The sequence below is a fragment of the Procambarus clarkii genome, chromosome 56, assembly GCF_040958095.1.
Source record: "Procambarus clarkii isolate CNS0578487 chromosome 56, FALCON_Pclarkii_2.0, whole genome shotgun sequence".
Taxonomy (NCBI): Eukaryota; Metazoa; Arthropoda; class Malacostraca; order Decapoda; family Cambaridae; genus Procambarus; species Procambarus clarkii.
Window position 1 is genome coordinate 35,075,719 of NC_091205.1, and position 14,532 is coordinate 35,090,250.

Sequence of the window (14,532 nt, forward strand, 5' to 3'; positions counted from 1 at the left end):
GGGATGCAAAGGCTCAAGAGAGGGGATGCAGAGGCACAAGAGAGGGATGCAGAGGCTCGTGGGAGTGATCCAGAGGCTCAAGAGCGGGATGCATAGGCTTGGGAGAGTGATGCAAATGCTCACGAGAGGGATGCAGAGGCTCATGGGAGGGATGCAGGAGTTCAAGAGAGGGATGCAGAGGCTCAAGAGAGTGATGCAGAGGCTTAAGAGAGGGATGCAGAGGCTCAAGAGAGTGATGCAGAGGGTTAGGAGAGGGATGCAGAGGCTCAAGAGAGTGATGAAGAGGCTAAAGAGAGTGCTGTAGAGGCTCAAGAGAGGGATGCTGAGGCTCCAGAGAGGGATGCAGAGGCTCCAGAGATTTATGCAGAGGCTGAAGAGAGTTATGCAGAGGCTCAAGAGAATGGTGTAGAGGCTTAAGAGAGGGATGCAGAGGCTCAGGAGAATGATGCAGAGGCTCAAGGGAGTGATGCAGACGATCAAGAGAGGGATGCAGAGGCTTAAGAGAGTGATGCAGAGGTTCAAGAGAGTGATGTAGAGGCTCAAGAGAGTGATGCAGAGGTTCAAGAGAGTGATGCAGAGGCTGAGGAGAGTGATGCAGAGGCTCAAGAGAGTGATGCATATGATAAAGAGAGTGATGCAGAGGGTCTAGAGAGTGATGCAGAGGCTCAAGAGAGTGATGCAGAGGCTCAAGAGAGTGATGCAGAGGAGTTTGAGCGTGATGCAGAGGAGTTTGAGCGTGATGCAGAGGCTCAAGAGAGTTATGCAGAGGCTCATGAGAGTGATGCAGAGGGTTAGGAGAATGATGCAGAGGCTCAAGAGAGTGATGCAGAGGCTCCAGAGATTTATGCAGAGGCTGAAGAGAGTTATGCAGAGGCTCAAGAGAATGATGTAGAGGCTTAAGAGAGGGATGCAGAGGCTCAGGAGAATGATGCAGAGGCTCAAGGGAGTGATGCAGACGATCAAGAGAGGGATGCAGAGGCTTAAGAGAGTAATGCAGAGGTTCAAGAGAGTGATGTAGAGGCTCAAGAGAGTGATGCAGAGGTTCAAGAGAGTGATGCAGAGGCTGAGGAGAGTGATGCAGAGTCTCAAGAGAGTGATGCATATGATAAAGAGAGTGATGCAGAGGGTCTAGAGAGTGATGCAGAGGCTCAAGAGAGTGATGCAGAGGCTCAAGAGAGTGATGCAGAGGAGTTTGAGCGTGATGCAGAGGCCCGAGAGAGTGATGCAGAGGCCTCAAGCGAGGGATTCAGAGGCTGAAGAGAGTGATGCAGAGGCTCAAGAGAGTGATTCAGAGGCTTACGAGAGTGATGCAGAGGCTTAAGAGAGTGATGCCGATGCTTAAGAGACGGATGCAGAGGCTCAAGGGAGGGATGCAGAAGCTCAAGAGAGAGATGAAGAGGCTGAAGAGAGGGATGCAGAGGCTCAAGTGAGGGATGCAGAGGCACAAGAGAAAGATGCAGAGGCTCAAGAGAGGGATGCAGAGGCTAAAGAGAGTGATGCAGAGGCTCAAGAGAGTTCTTCAGAGGCTCAAGAGAGTGATGCATAGGCTTACGAGAGTGATGCAGATGATCAAGAGAGTGATGCAGAGTCTCAAGAGAGGGATGCAGAGGCTCAAGAGAGGGAAGCAGAGGCTCAAGTGAGGGGATGCAGAGGCACAAGAGAGGAATGCAGAGGCTCTTGAGAGTGATGCAGAGGCTCAAGAGAGGGATGAAGAGGCTCAAGAGAGTGATGCAGAGGCTTAAGAGAGGGATGCAGAGGCTCAAGAGAGTGATGCAGAGGGTTAGGAGAGGGATGCAGAGGCTCAAGAGAGTGATGAAGAGGCTAAAGAGAGTGCTGTAGAGGCTCAAGAGAGGGATGCTGAGGCTCCAGAGAGGGATGCAGAGGCTCCAGAGAGTTATGCAGAGGCTGAAGAGAGTTATGCAGAGGCTCAAGAGAATGATGTAGAGGCTTAAGAGAGGGATGCAGAGGCTCAGGAGAATGATGCAGAGGCTCAAGGGAGTGATGCAGACGATCAAGAGAGTGATGCAGATGCTTAAGAGAGGGATGCTGAGGCTCAAGAGAAGGATGTAGAGGCTCAAGAGAGTAATGCAGAAGCTCAAGAGAGTGATGCAGAGTCTCAAGAGAGGGATGCAGAGACTTAAGAGAGTGATGCAGAGGCTTAAGGGAGGGATGCAGAGGCTCAAGAGAGGGATGCAGAGGCTCAAGAGAGGGATGCAGAGGCTCATGAGAGGGAAGCAGAGGCTCAAGTGAGGGGATGCAGAGGCACAAGAGAGGAATGCAGAGGCTCTTGAGAGTGATGCAAAGGCTCAAGAGAGGGATGCAGGAGTTCAAGAGAGGGATGCAGAGGCTCAAGAGAGTGATGCAGAGGCTTAAGAGAGGGATGCAGAGGCTCAAGTGAGTGAAGCAGAGCCTTAGGAGAGGGATGCAGAGGCACAAGAAAATGATGAAGAGGCTCAAGAGAGTGCTGCTGAGGCTCAGGAGAGGGGTGCTGAGGCTCCAAAGAGGGATGCAGAGGCTCCAGAGAGTGATGCAGAGGCTGAAGTGAGAGATGCAGAGGCTTAAGAGAGTGACGCAGAGGCTCAAGAGAGTGATGCAGAGGCTTAAGAGAGTGACTCAGAAGCTCAAGAGAGTTTGCAGAGGCTCAAGAGAATGATGTAGAGGCTTAAGAGAAGGATGCAGAGGCTCAAGAGAATGATGCAGAGGCTCAAGGGAGTGATGCAGAGGCTTAAGAGAGTGAAGCAGAGGCTGAAGAGAGTGATGCAGAGGCTTAAGAGAGTGATGCAGACGATAAAGAGAGGGAATCAGAGGCTTAAGAGAGTGTCGCAGAGGCTTACTAGAGTGTTGCAGAGGCTCAAAAGAGGGATACAGAGGCTCATGAGAGTGATGCAGAGGCTCAAGAGAGGGATGCATAGGCTTAAGAGTGTTATGCAGAGGCTCATGAGAGTGATGCAGAGGGTTAGGAGAATGATGCAGAGGCTCAAGAGAGTGATGCAGAGGCTTAAGAGAGGGTTGCAGAGGGTCAAGAAAGGGATGCAGAGGCTCAAGAGAGGGGATGCAGAGGCACAAGAGAGGGATGCAGAGGCTCGTCAGAGTGATGCAGAGGCTCAAGAGCGGGATGCATAGGCTTGGGAGAGTGATGCAAAGGCTCACGAGTAGGATGCAGAGGCTCATGAGAGGGATGCAGAGGCTCAAGAGAGTGATGCAGAGGCTTAAGAGACGGATGCAGAGGCTCATGAGAGGGATGCAGAGGCTCAAGTGAGGGATGGAGAGGCACAAGAGAGGGACGCAGAGGCTCTTGGGAGTGATGATGAGGCTCCAGAGAGGGATGCAGAGGCTTAAGAGAGTGATGCAAAGGCTCAAGAGAGGGATGCAGAGCCTTAAGAGAGGGATGCAGAGGCTCAAGAGAGGGATGCAGAGGCTTAAGAGAGTGATGCAAAGGCTCAAGAGAGGGATGCAGAGGCTCATGAGAGGGATGCAGAGGCTCAAGAGATGGATGCAGGAGCTCAAGAGAGACATGCAGAGGCTCAAGAGAGTGATTCAGAGGCTTACGAGAGTGATGCAGAGGCTCAAGAGAGTGATTCAGAGGCCTACGAGAGTGATGCAGAGGCTTAAGAGAGTGATGCAGTGGCTTAAAAGACGGATGAAGAGGCTCATGAGTGGGATGCAGAGGCTAAAGTGAGGGATGCAGAGGCACAAGAGAGGGATGCAGAGGCTCTTGAGAGTAATGCAGAGGCTCCAGAGAGGGATGCAGAGGCTTAAGAGAGTGATGCATTGGCTCAAGAGAGGGATGCAGAGGCTTATGAGAGGGATGCAGAGGCTAAAGAGAGGGATGCAGAGGCTAAAGAGAGGGATGCAGAGGCTTAAGAGAGTGTTGCAGAGGCTCAAGAGAGGGATGCTGAGGCTCCGGAGAAGGATGCAGAGGGTGAAGAGAGAGATGCAGAGGCTTAAGAGTGTGATTCAGAGGCTCAATAGCATAGAGCATGCATAGGCTGAAGAGAATGACGTAGAGGCTTAAGAGAGGGATGCAGAGGCTCAAGAGAATGATGCAGAGGCTCAAGAGAGTGATGCAGAGGATCAAGAGAGGGATGCTAATAATTAAGGCTCCAGAGAAAATAAATAAAATGATGCAAACACATAATTGATCAGAAATTAACCTTAAATACTTCATTTTCAATCAACTATTTGTTTCTCGTTAAAATACTGAGTAAGATATTGAAATGGGAGAGGTTCTGTTTTTATTGCATATATCGACGTTTCAGCCAGATTAGAGCGGTTTCGTGTACATCTTCCATCGGAAATATAAACGGAAAATCAGGAACATTTTAGTTAATTCTAATGAAAACACATTGATTTTTATTATTTGTATTGGAAACAACATTGAAATATGTCTTTTTTTGGATCTAAATAATACGAAACCTCGCTCTTTGATTTGAAGTTAAAGTCCTGAAATATGGTAAAATAGTGACTATTTTCACGTTTTTCATTTAGTGTGATTTTACGTAAATACATTCGTTTTTACCAATTATTCGATACTACTTCATGTTTTCCCACGATATGTGATTTGGCCTTCATATCTCAGAATTTCGCAAATTTTGAATTTTTATCAAGTTTCTTGCATTTTGTTTTGTACTAAAAATCATCGAATTTTGCAATATTTTGACGTTTATCATCCCCATTTCCTTTATGTGATTTAAACAAAATATCATCGAATATGGCATTATTTGTCGTTTTTCCACGTTTTTGTGAATTTTCAGTTTTTTAGTATTAATTCATTAAATATACAATAAAAATGATGCGAATACATAATTGAGTAGATAATAACCTTAAATACTTTATTTTCAATCATCTATTTGTTTGTCGTTAAAGTACTGAGTAAGATATTGAAAAGGGGAGAAGTTCGGTTTTTATTGCATATATCGACTTTTCAGCCGGAATAGAGTGGTTATACGTGTACATCTTCCATCGGTAATATAAACTGAAAATCAGGAACATTTTAGTTAATTCTAATGAAAACACATTGATTTTTATCATTTGTATTGGAAACAACATTGTCATATGTCTTTTCTTGGATCTATATAATACGAAACCTCGCTCTATGATTCGAAGTTAAAATCCTCAAATTTGGTATAATAGTGACTTTTTCACGTTCATCATTTAGTTTGATATTACGTAAATATATTCATTTTTTACCCATATTTCGATACTATTTCATGTAGTATCACGATATGTGATTTAGCCTTCAAATCTCAAAATTTCACAAAATATTCCATTTTAAGCAAGTTTTCTTGCATTTTGTTTCGTACTAAAAATCATCGAATTTAATAATATTTTGACGATTATCATCCCCCCCTTTTCCTTTATGTGATATAAACAAAATATCATCGAATTAAGCAAGATTTTACCGTTTTTCCACGTTTTTGTGAATTTTCCGTTTATTGTTATTAATTCATTAAATATAAGATAAAAATGATGCAAACACATAATTGATTCGAAATTAACCTTAAATACTTAATTTTCAATCAACTATTTGTTTCTCATTAAAATACCGAGTAAGATATTAAAAAGGGGAGAAGTTCTGTTTTTATTGCATATATGGACGTTTCAGCCGGATTAGAGCGGTTTTACGTGTACATCTTCCATCGGTAACATAAACGGGAAATCAGGAACATTTTAGTTAATTCTAATGAAAACACATTGATTTTTATCATTTGTATTGGAAACAACATTGTCATGTCTTTTTTTGGATCTAAATAATACGAAACCTAGCTCTATGATTTGAAGTTAAAATCCTCAAATATGGTAAAATAGTGACTTTTTTCTCGTTTTTTATGTAGTATGATTTTACGTAAATATATTCGTTTTTACCAATTATTCGATACTTCATGTTTTCTCACGATATGTGATTTGTCCTTCATATCTCAGAATTTCGCAAATTTTGCATTTTATAAAGTTTCTTGCAATTTGTTTTGTACAAAAAATCATCGAATTTTGCAATAATTTGACGTTTATCATCCCCACTTCCTTTGTGATTTAAACAAAAAATCATCGAATTAGGCAATATTTTGCGTTTTTCAACGTTTTTGTGAATTTTTAGTTTATTAGTATTAATTCATTATATATACAATAAAAATGAATATTTAACAAGTTTCTTGCATTTTGTTTTGTACTAAAAATCATCGAATTTTGCAATATTTTGACGTTTATAATCCCCATTTCCTTTATGTGATTTAAACAAAATATCATCGAATATGGCATCATTTTGCGTTTTTCCACGTTTTTGTGAATTTTCAGTTTATTAGTATTAATTCATTAAATATACAATAAAAATGATGCAAACACATAATTGATTAGATAATACCCTTAAATACTTTATTTTCAATCATCTATTTGTTTCTCGTTAAAATACTGAGTAAGATATTGAAGAGGGGAGAAGTTCGGTTTTTATTGCATATATCGACTTTTCAGCCAGAATAGAGCGGTTTTACGTGTACATCTTCCATCGGTAATATAAACTGAAAATCAGGAACATTTTAGTTAATTCTAATGAAAACACATTGATTTTTATCATTTGTATTGGAAACAATAATGTCATGTCTTTTCTTGGATCTAAAAAATACGAAACCTCGCCTCATGATTCGAAGTTAAAATCCTCATATTTGGTATAATAGTGATTTTTTTCACGTTTTTCATGTAGTTTGATATTACGTAAATATATTCGTTTTACCAATATTTCGATACTATTTCATGTAGTATCACGATATGTGATTTGGCCTTCATATTTCAGAATTTCGCATAATCTTGCATTTTAAGCAAGTTTTCTTGCATTTTGTTTCGAACTGAAAATCATCGAATTTAGCAATATTTTGACGATTATCATCCCCCCCTTTTCCTTTATGTGATATAAACAAAATATTATCGAATTAGTCAATATTTTGCAGTTTTTCAACGTTTTGGTGAATTTTCCGTTTATTGTTATTAATTCATTAAATATACCATAAAAATAATGCAAACACATAATTGATTAGAAATTAACCTTAAATACTTCATTTTCAATCAACTATTTGTTTCTCGTTAAAATACTGAGAAAGATATTGAAAAGAGGAGAAGTTCTGTTTTCATTACATATATATACGTTTCACCCGGATTAGAGCGGTTTTACGTGTACATCTTCCATCGGTAATATAAACGGAAAATCAGGAACATTTTAGTTAATTCTAATGAAAACACATTGATTTTTATCATTTGTATTGGAAACAACATTGTCATATGTCTTTTCTTGGATCTAAATAATACGAAACCTCGCCTCATTATTCGAAGTTAAAATCCTCAAATTTGGTATAATAGTGACTTTTTTCACGTTTTTCATCGTAGTTTGATATTACGTAAATATATTCATTTTTACCAATAATTCGATACTATTTCATGTAGTATCACGATATGTGATTTGGCCTTCATATCTCAGAATTTCGCATAATATAGCATTTTAAGCAAGTTTTCTTGCATTTTGTTTCGTACTAAAAATCATCGAATTTAGAAATATTTTGACGTTTATCATCCACTTTTCCTTTATGTGATTTAATCAAAATATCATCGAATTAGCCAATATTTTGCCATTTTTCCACGTTTTTCTGAATTTTCAGTTTATTGTTAATAATTCATTAAATATACAATAAAAATGATGCAAACACATAATTGATTAGATAATTACCTTAAATACTTTATTTTCAATCATCTATTTGTTTCTCTTTAAAATACTGAATAAGATATTGAAAAGGGGAGAAGTTCGGTTTTTATTGCATATATCGGTTTTTCAGCCGGAATAGAGCGGTTTTTCGTGCACATCTTCCATCGGTAATATAAACTGAAAATCAGGAACATTTTATTTAATTCTAATGAAAACACATTGATTTTTATCATTTGTATTGGAAACAACATTGTCACATGTCTTTTCTTGGATCTAAATAATAGGAAACCTCGCTCTATGATTCGAAGTCAATATCCTCAAACTTGGTATAATAGTGACTTTTTTCACGTTTATCATTTAGTTTGATATTACGTAAATATATTATTTTTTTACCCATATTTCGATACTATTTTATGTAGTATCACGATATGTGATGCAGCCTTCAAATCTCAAAATTTCGAATAATATTCCATTTTAAGCAAGTTTTCTTCCATTTTGTTTCGTACTAAAAATCATCGAATTTAGTAATATTTTGACGATTATCATCCCCCCCTTTTCCTTTATGTGATATAAACAAAATATCATCGAATTAGGCAATATTTTGCTGTTTTTCCACGTTTTTGTGAATTTTCAGTTTATTGTTATTAATTCATTAAATATACAACAAAAGTGACGCAAACACATAATTGATTAGATAATAACCTTAAATACTTAATTTTCAATCATCTATTTGTTTCTCGTTAAAATACTGAGTAGGATATTGAAAAGGGGAGAAGTTCGGTTTTTATTGCATATATCGATTTTTCAGCCGGAATAGAGCGGTTTTTCGTTTACATCTTACATCGGTAATATAAACGGAAAATCAGGAACATTTTAGTTAATTCTAATGAAAACACATTGATTTTTATCATTTGTATTCGAAACAACATTGTCATATATCTTTTCTTGGATCTAAATAATACGAAACCCCGCTTTATGATTCGAAGTTAAAATCCTCAAATTTGGTATAATAGTGACTTTTTTTACGTTTTTCATATAATTTGATATTACGTAAATATATTCGTTTTTACCAATATTTCGATGCTATTTCAAATAGTATCACGATACTATTTGAAAGGAAAAGGGGATGATGAACGTCAAAATATTGCTAAATTCGATGATTTTTAGTACAAAACAAAATGCAAGAAACTTGCTTAAAAATGCAAAATTTGCGAAATTCTGAGATATGAAGGCCAAATCACTCACCATGAGAAAACATGAAGTAGTATCGAAATATTGGTAAAAACGAATATATTTACGTAAAATCACACTACATCACACTAAATCACACTACATCACACTAAAATCACACTATTTTACCATATTTGAGGATTTTAACTTCAAATCATAGAGCGAGGTTTCGTATTATTTAGATCCAAGAAAAGACATGTGACAATGTTGTTTCCAATACAAATGATAAAAATCAATGTGTTTTCATTAGAATTAATTAAAATGTTCCTGATTTTCCGTTTATATTACCGATGGAAGATGTATACGTAAAACCGCTCTAACCCGGCTGAAACGTCGACATATGCAATAAAAACAGAACTCCCCTTTTCAATATCTTACTTAGTATTTTAACGAGAAACAAAGAGTTGATTGAAAATGAGGTATTTAAGGTTAATTTCTTATCTATTATGTGTTTGCATCATTTTTATCGTATATTTAATGAATTAAACTAAACACTACCTGAAAACTGCAGGTAGAGTTTGGGCAAAATGTGGTCTATTGCCGCTCTCCGTAATTGGCATATTTTCGGTATAAAAATTCGTAATTTCAAACTGCGAATACGTGCAGAGAGCCAGAATTGGGCTCCAAAATATTTGCTCAAGCGTTGAATTTGGGATGTTTGGGATATTTTGAAAACTGCAGGGAGGGTTTGGGCAAAATGTGATCCATCGTCGCTTTCAGTAATTGGCATTTTTTCGGTAAAAAAGTCATAATTTCAAACTGCGAGTACATGCAGAGAACCAGAATTTGGCTCCAAAATATAACTCAAGCGTCGAATTTGGGATGTTTGCTATATTTTGAAAACTGCAGGGAGGGTTTGGGCAAAATGTGATCCATCGCCGCTCTCAGTAAATGGCATATTTTCGGTATAAAAAGACGTAATTTCAAACGGCGAGTACGTGCAAAGAGCCCGAATTTGGTTACAAAATACGGCACAAGGGTCGAATTTGGGATGTTTGAGATAATTTGGAAACTGCAGAGAGGGTTTCGGCAAAATGTGATCCATCGCCGTTTTCAGTAATTGGCTTATTTTCGGTATAAAAAGTCGTAATTTCAAACTACGAATACGCGCAGAAAGCTAGAATTTGGCTCCAAAATATGGCTCAAAGGTCGAATTAGGGATGTTTCTGATATTTTGCAAATTGCAGAGGGGTATGGGCAAAATGTGACCCATCGCTTCTTTCAGTAATTGACATATTTTCAGGCGTCAAATTTGGGATGTTTGGGATAAAAATTCGTAATTTCAAACTGCGAATACGTGCAGAGAGCCAGAATTTGGCTCCAAAATCATTCTCAAGGGTCGAATTTTAGGTGTTTGGGATATTTTGAAAACTGCAAGGAGGGGGTTTCGGCTAAATGTGACCTATCGCCGATCTCAGTAATTGGCATATTTTTGGTATAAAATGACGTAATTTCAAACTGCGAATATGTGCAGAGAGCCACAATTTGGCTTCAAAATTTCGCTCAAGGGTCGAATTTGCGATGTTTGGGATATTTTGAAAACTGCAGGTGGGTTTGGGCAAAATGTGACCCATCGCTGCTCTCAGTAATTGGCATATTTTCGGTATAAAATGTCGTAATTTCAAACTGCGAATACGTGCAGAGAGCCAGAATTTGGCTCCAAAATAAGGCTCCAGGGTCGAATTTGGAATGTTTGGGATATTTTTAAAACTGCAGGGAGGGTTTGGGCCTAATGTGATCCATCGCCGCTTCCCGTAATTGACATATTTTCAGTATAAAAAGTCATAATTTCCAACTGCGAATACGTGCTGAGAGCCAGAATTTGGCTATAATGTATGGCTCAAGGGTCGAATTTGGGATGTTTGGGATATTTGAAAACTGCAAGCGGGGTTTGGGCAAAATTTGACGCATCGTTGCTTTCAGTAATTGGCATATTTTCCGTATAAAAATCGTAATTTCAAACTGCAAATACGTGCAGAGAGCCAGAATTTGGCTCCAAAATAACGCTCCAGGGTAGAATTTGGGATGTTTGGTATATTTTGAAAACTGCAGGGGGGTTTGGGCAAAATGTGACCCATCGCCGCTCTCAGTAATTGGCATATTTTCAAGCGTCAAGTTTGGGATGATTGGGATAAAAAGTCGTAATTTCAAACAGCGAATACGTGCAGAGAGCCAGAATTTGGCTCCAAAAACATTCTCATGGGTCGAATTTGAGATGTTTGGGATATTTTGAAAACTGCAAGGAGGGGGTTTCGGCTAAATGTGACCTATCGCCGCTCTCAGAAATTGGCATATTTTCGGTATAAAATGTCGTAATTTCAAAATGCGAATATGTGCAGAGAGCCACAATTTGGCTCCAAAAGTTGGCTCAAGGCTCGAATTTGGTATGTTTGGGAAATTTTGAAAACTGCACGGAGGGTTTGGGCAAAATGTGATCCATCGCCTCTCAAAGTAATTAGCATATTTTCGGTATAAAAATACCTAATTTTAAACTGCGAATACGTGCACAGAGCCAAAATTTGGGATGTTTGGGATATTTTGAAAACTGCAGGGGGGGGGGGGGGGGGGTTTAGGTAAAATGTGACCTATCGCGGCTCTCAGTAATTGACATATTTTCGGCAAAAAATGTCGTAATTTCAAACTGCGAATAGGTGCAGAGAGCCAGAATTTGGCTACAAAATATGGCTCAAGGGTTGTATTTGGGATGTTTGGGATATTTTGAAAACTAAATGGTGCGTTTGAGCAAAATGTGATCTATCGCTGCTTTCAGTTATTGGCATTTTTTCGGGATAAAAAGTCGTTATTTCAAGCTGTGAATACGAGCAGAAAGCCCGAATTTGGCTAGAAAATATGGCTCAAGTGTCGAATTTGGGATGCTTTGGATATTTTGAAAACTGCACGGAGGGTTTGGGCAAAATGTGATCCATCGCTGCTTTAAATAATTGATATATTTTCGGTATAAAAATTCCTAATTTAAAACTGCGAATACGTGCAGAGAGCCAGAACTTCGCTCCAAAATATGCCGCAAGGGTGGAATTTGGAATGTTTGCGGTATTTTTAAAACTGCAAAAAGAGGTTTGGGCAAAATGTGATCCATTGCTGCTCTCCGTAATTGGCATATTTTCGGTATAAAAATTCGTAGCTTCAAACTGCAAATACGTGCAGAGAGCCAGAATTTAGCTCCAAAATATGGCTCAAGCGTTGAATTTGGGATGTTTAGTATATTTTGAAAATTGCAGGGAGGGTTTGTGCAGAATGTGATCCATCGCAGCTTTCAGTAATTGGCATATTTTCGGTATAAAAAGTCGTAATTTCTAACTGCGAATATTGGCAGAGAGCCACAATTTGGCTCCAAAATTTGGCTCAAGCGTCGAATTTGGGATGTTTGAGATGTTTTGAAAACTGCAGGGGGCTTAAGGCTTAAGAGCCTTAAGCTTAAGAGCTTAAGGCTTTTACGTGTACATCTTCCATTACCAATGGAAGATGTACACGTAAAACCGCTCTAATCCGGCTGAAACGTCGATATATGCAATAAAAAAAGAACTTCTCCCCTTTTCAATATCGTACTCAGTATTTTAACTAGAAACAACATACTCAGTATTTTAACTAGAAACAAATAGTTGATTGAAAATAAAGTATTTAAGGTTAATTTCTAACCAATAATGTATTTGCATCATTTTTGTCGTATATATAAAGAATTAATACAATAAACTGAAAATTCACAACAACCTGGAAAAACGGCAAAATATTGCATAATTCGATGATATTTTGTGTAAATCATATAAAGAAAAAAGGCGGACGATAAACGTCAAAATATTGCTAAATTCGGTGATTTTGAGTAAAAAAGAAAATGCAAGAAAACTTACCTAAAAATGCAATATTATGCGAAATTCTGAGATTTGAAAGCCAAATCACATATCGTGAGAAAACGTGAAGTAGTATCGAAATCATGGTACAAACGAATATATTTTCGTAAACTCAATAAAAATATTCTGCACGTATTCGCAGTTTGAAATTACATTTTATACCGAAAATATGCCAATTACTGAGTGTGGCTATGGATCACATTTTGCCCAGGCCCTCCCTGCAGTTTTCAAATTATCCCAAGCATCCCAAATTCGACCCTTGAGCCATATTTTGGAGTCACATTCTGGCTCTCTGCTCGTATTCGCTGTTTGAAATTATGAATTTTTATACCGAAAATATGTCAATTACTGAGGGCAGCGATAGGTCACATTTTGCCCAAACCCCCTTTGCACTTTTCAAAATATCCCAAACATCCCATGTTCGAAGCTTGAACCATATTTTGGAGCCAAATTCCGGCTCTCTGCACGTATTCGCAGTTTGAAATTACATCATTTTATAACGAAAACATGCCAATTACTTAGCGCAGCGATAGGTCACATTTTGCCCAAACCCCCTGCAGTTTTCAAAACATCTCAAACATCCCAAATTCGACGCTTGAGCCAAATTTTGGAGCCAAATTGTGGCTCTCTGCCAATATTCGCAGCTTGAAATTTCGAATTTTTATACCGAAAATATGCCAATTACGGAGAGCGGCGATGGATCACATTTTGCCCAAACCCTCCCTCCAGTTTTCAAAATATCCCAAACATCCCAAATTCGACCCTGGAGCCTTATTTTGGAGCCAAATTCTGGCTCTCTGCACATATTCGCAGTTTGAAATTACGAATCTTTATACCGAAAATATGTCAATTACTGAGAGCGGCGATAGGTCACATTTTGCCCAAACCCCCCACCCCCCTGCAGTTTTCAAAATATCCCAAACATCCCAAATTCGAAGCTTGAGCCATATTTTGGAGCCAAATTCTGGCTTTCTGCACGTATTCGCTGTTTGAAATTACGTCTTTTTATACCGAAAATATGCCAATTATTGAGAGCAGCGATGGGTCACATTTTGCCAACCCCCCCCCCCCCCCCCCCCCCCCCTGCAGTTTTCAAAAGGTCGCAAACAACCCAAATTCCACCCTTGTGGCATATTTTGGAGCGACATTCAGGCTCTCTGCACGTATTCGCAGTTTGAAATTACGAATTTTTATACCGAAAATATACCAATTACTTAGAGCGGCGATAGGTCACATTTTGCCCAAACCCCCCACCCCCCTGCAGTTTTCAAAATATCCCAAACATCCCAAATTCGAAGCTTGAGCCATATTTTGGAGCCAAATTCTGGCTTTCTGCACGTATTCGCTGTTGAAATTACGTCTTTTTATACCGAAAATATGCCAATTATTGAGAGCAGCGATGGGTCACATTTTGCCAAACCCCCCCCCCCCTGCAGTTTTCAAAAGGTCGCAAACAACCCTAATTCCACCCTTGTGGCATATTTTAGAGCGACATTCAGGCTCTCTACACGTATTCACAGTTTAAAATTACGAATTTTTATACCGAAAATATACCAATTACTTAGAGCGGCGATGGATCACATTCTGCCCAAACCCTCCGTTCAGTTTCCAAAACATCGAAAACATCCAAAATTAGACCCTTGAACCATATTTTCTAGCCAAATTCTGGCTTTCTGCACGTTTTCGGAGTTTGAAATAACGACTTTTTATACCGAAAATATGTCTATTACTGAAAGCGGCGATAGCTCACAT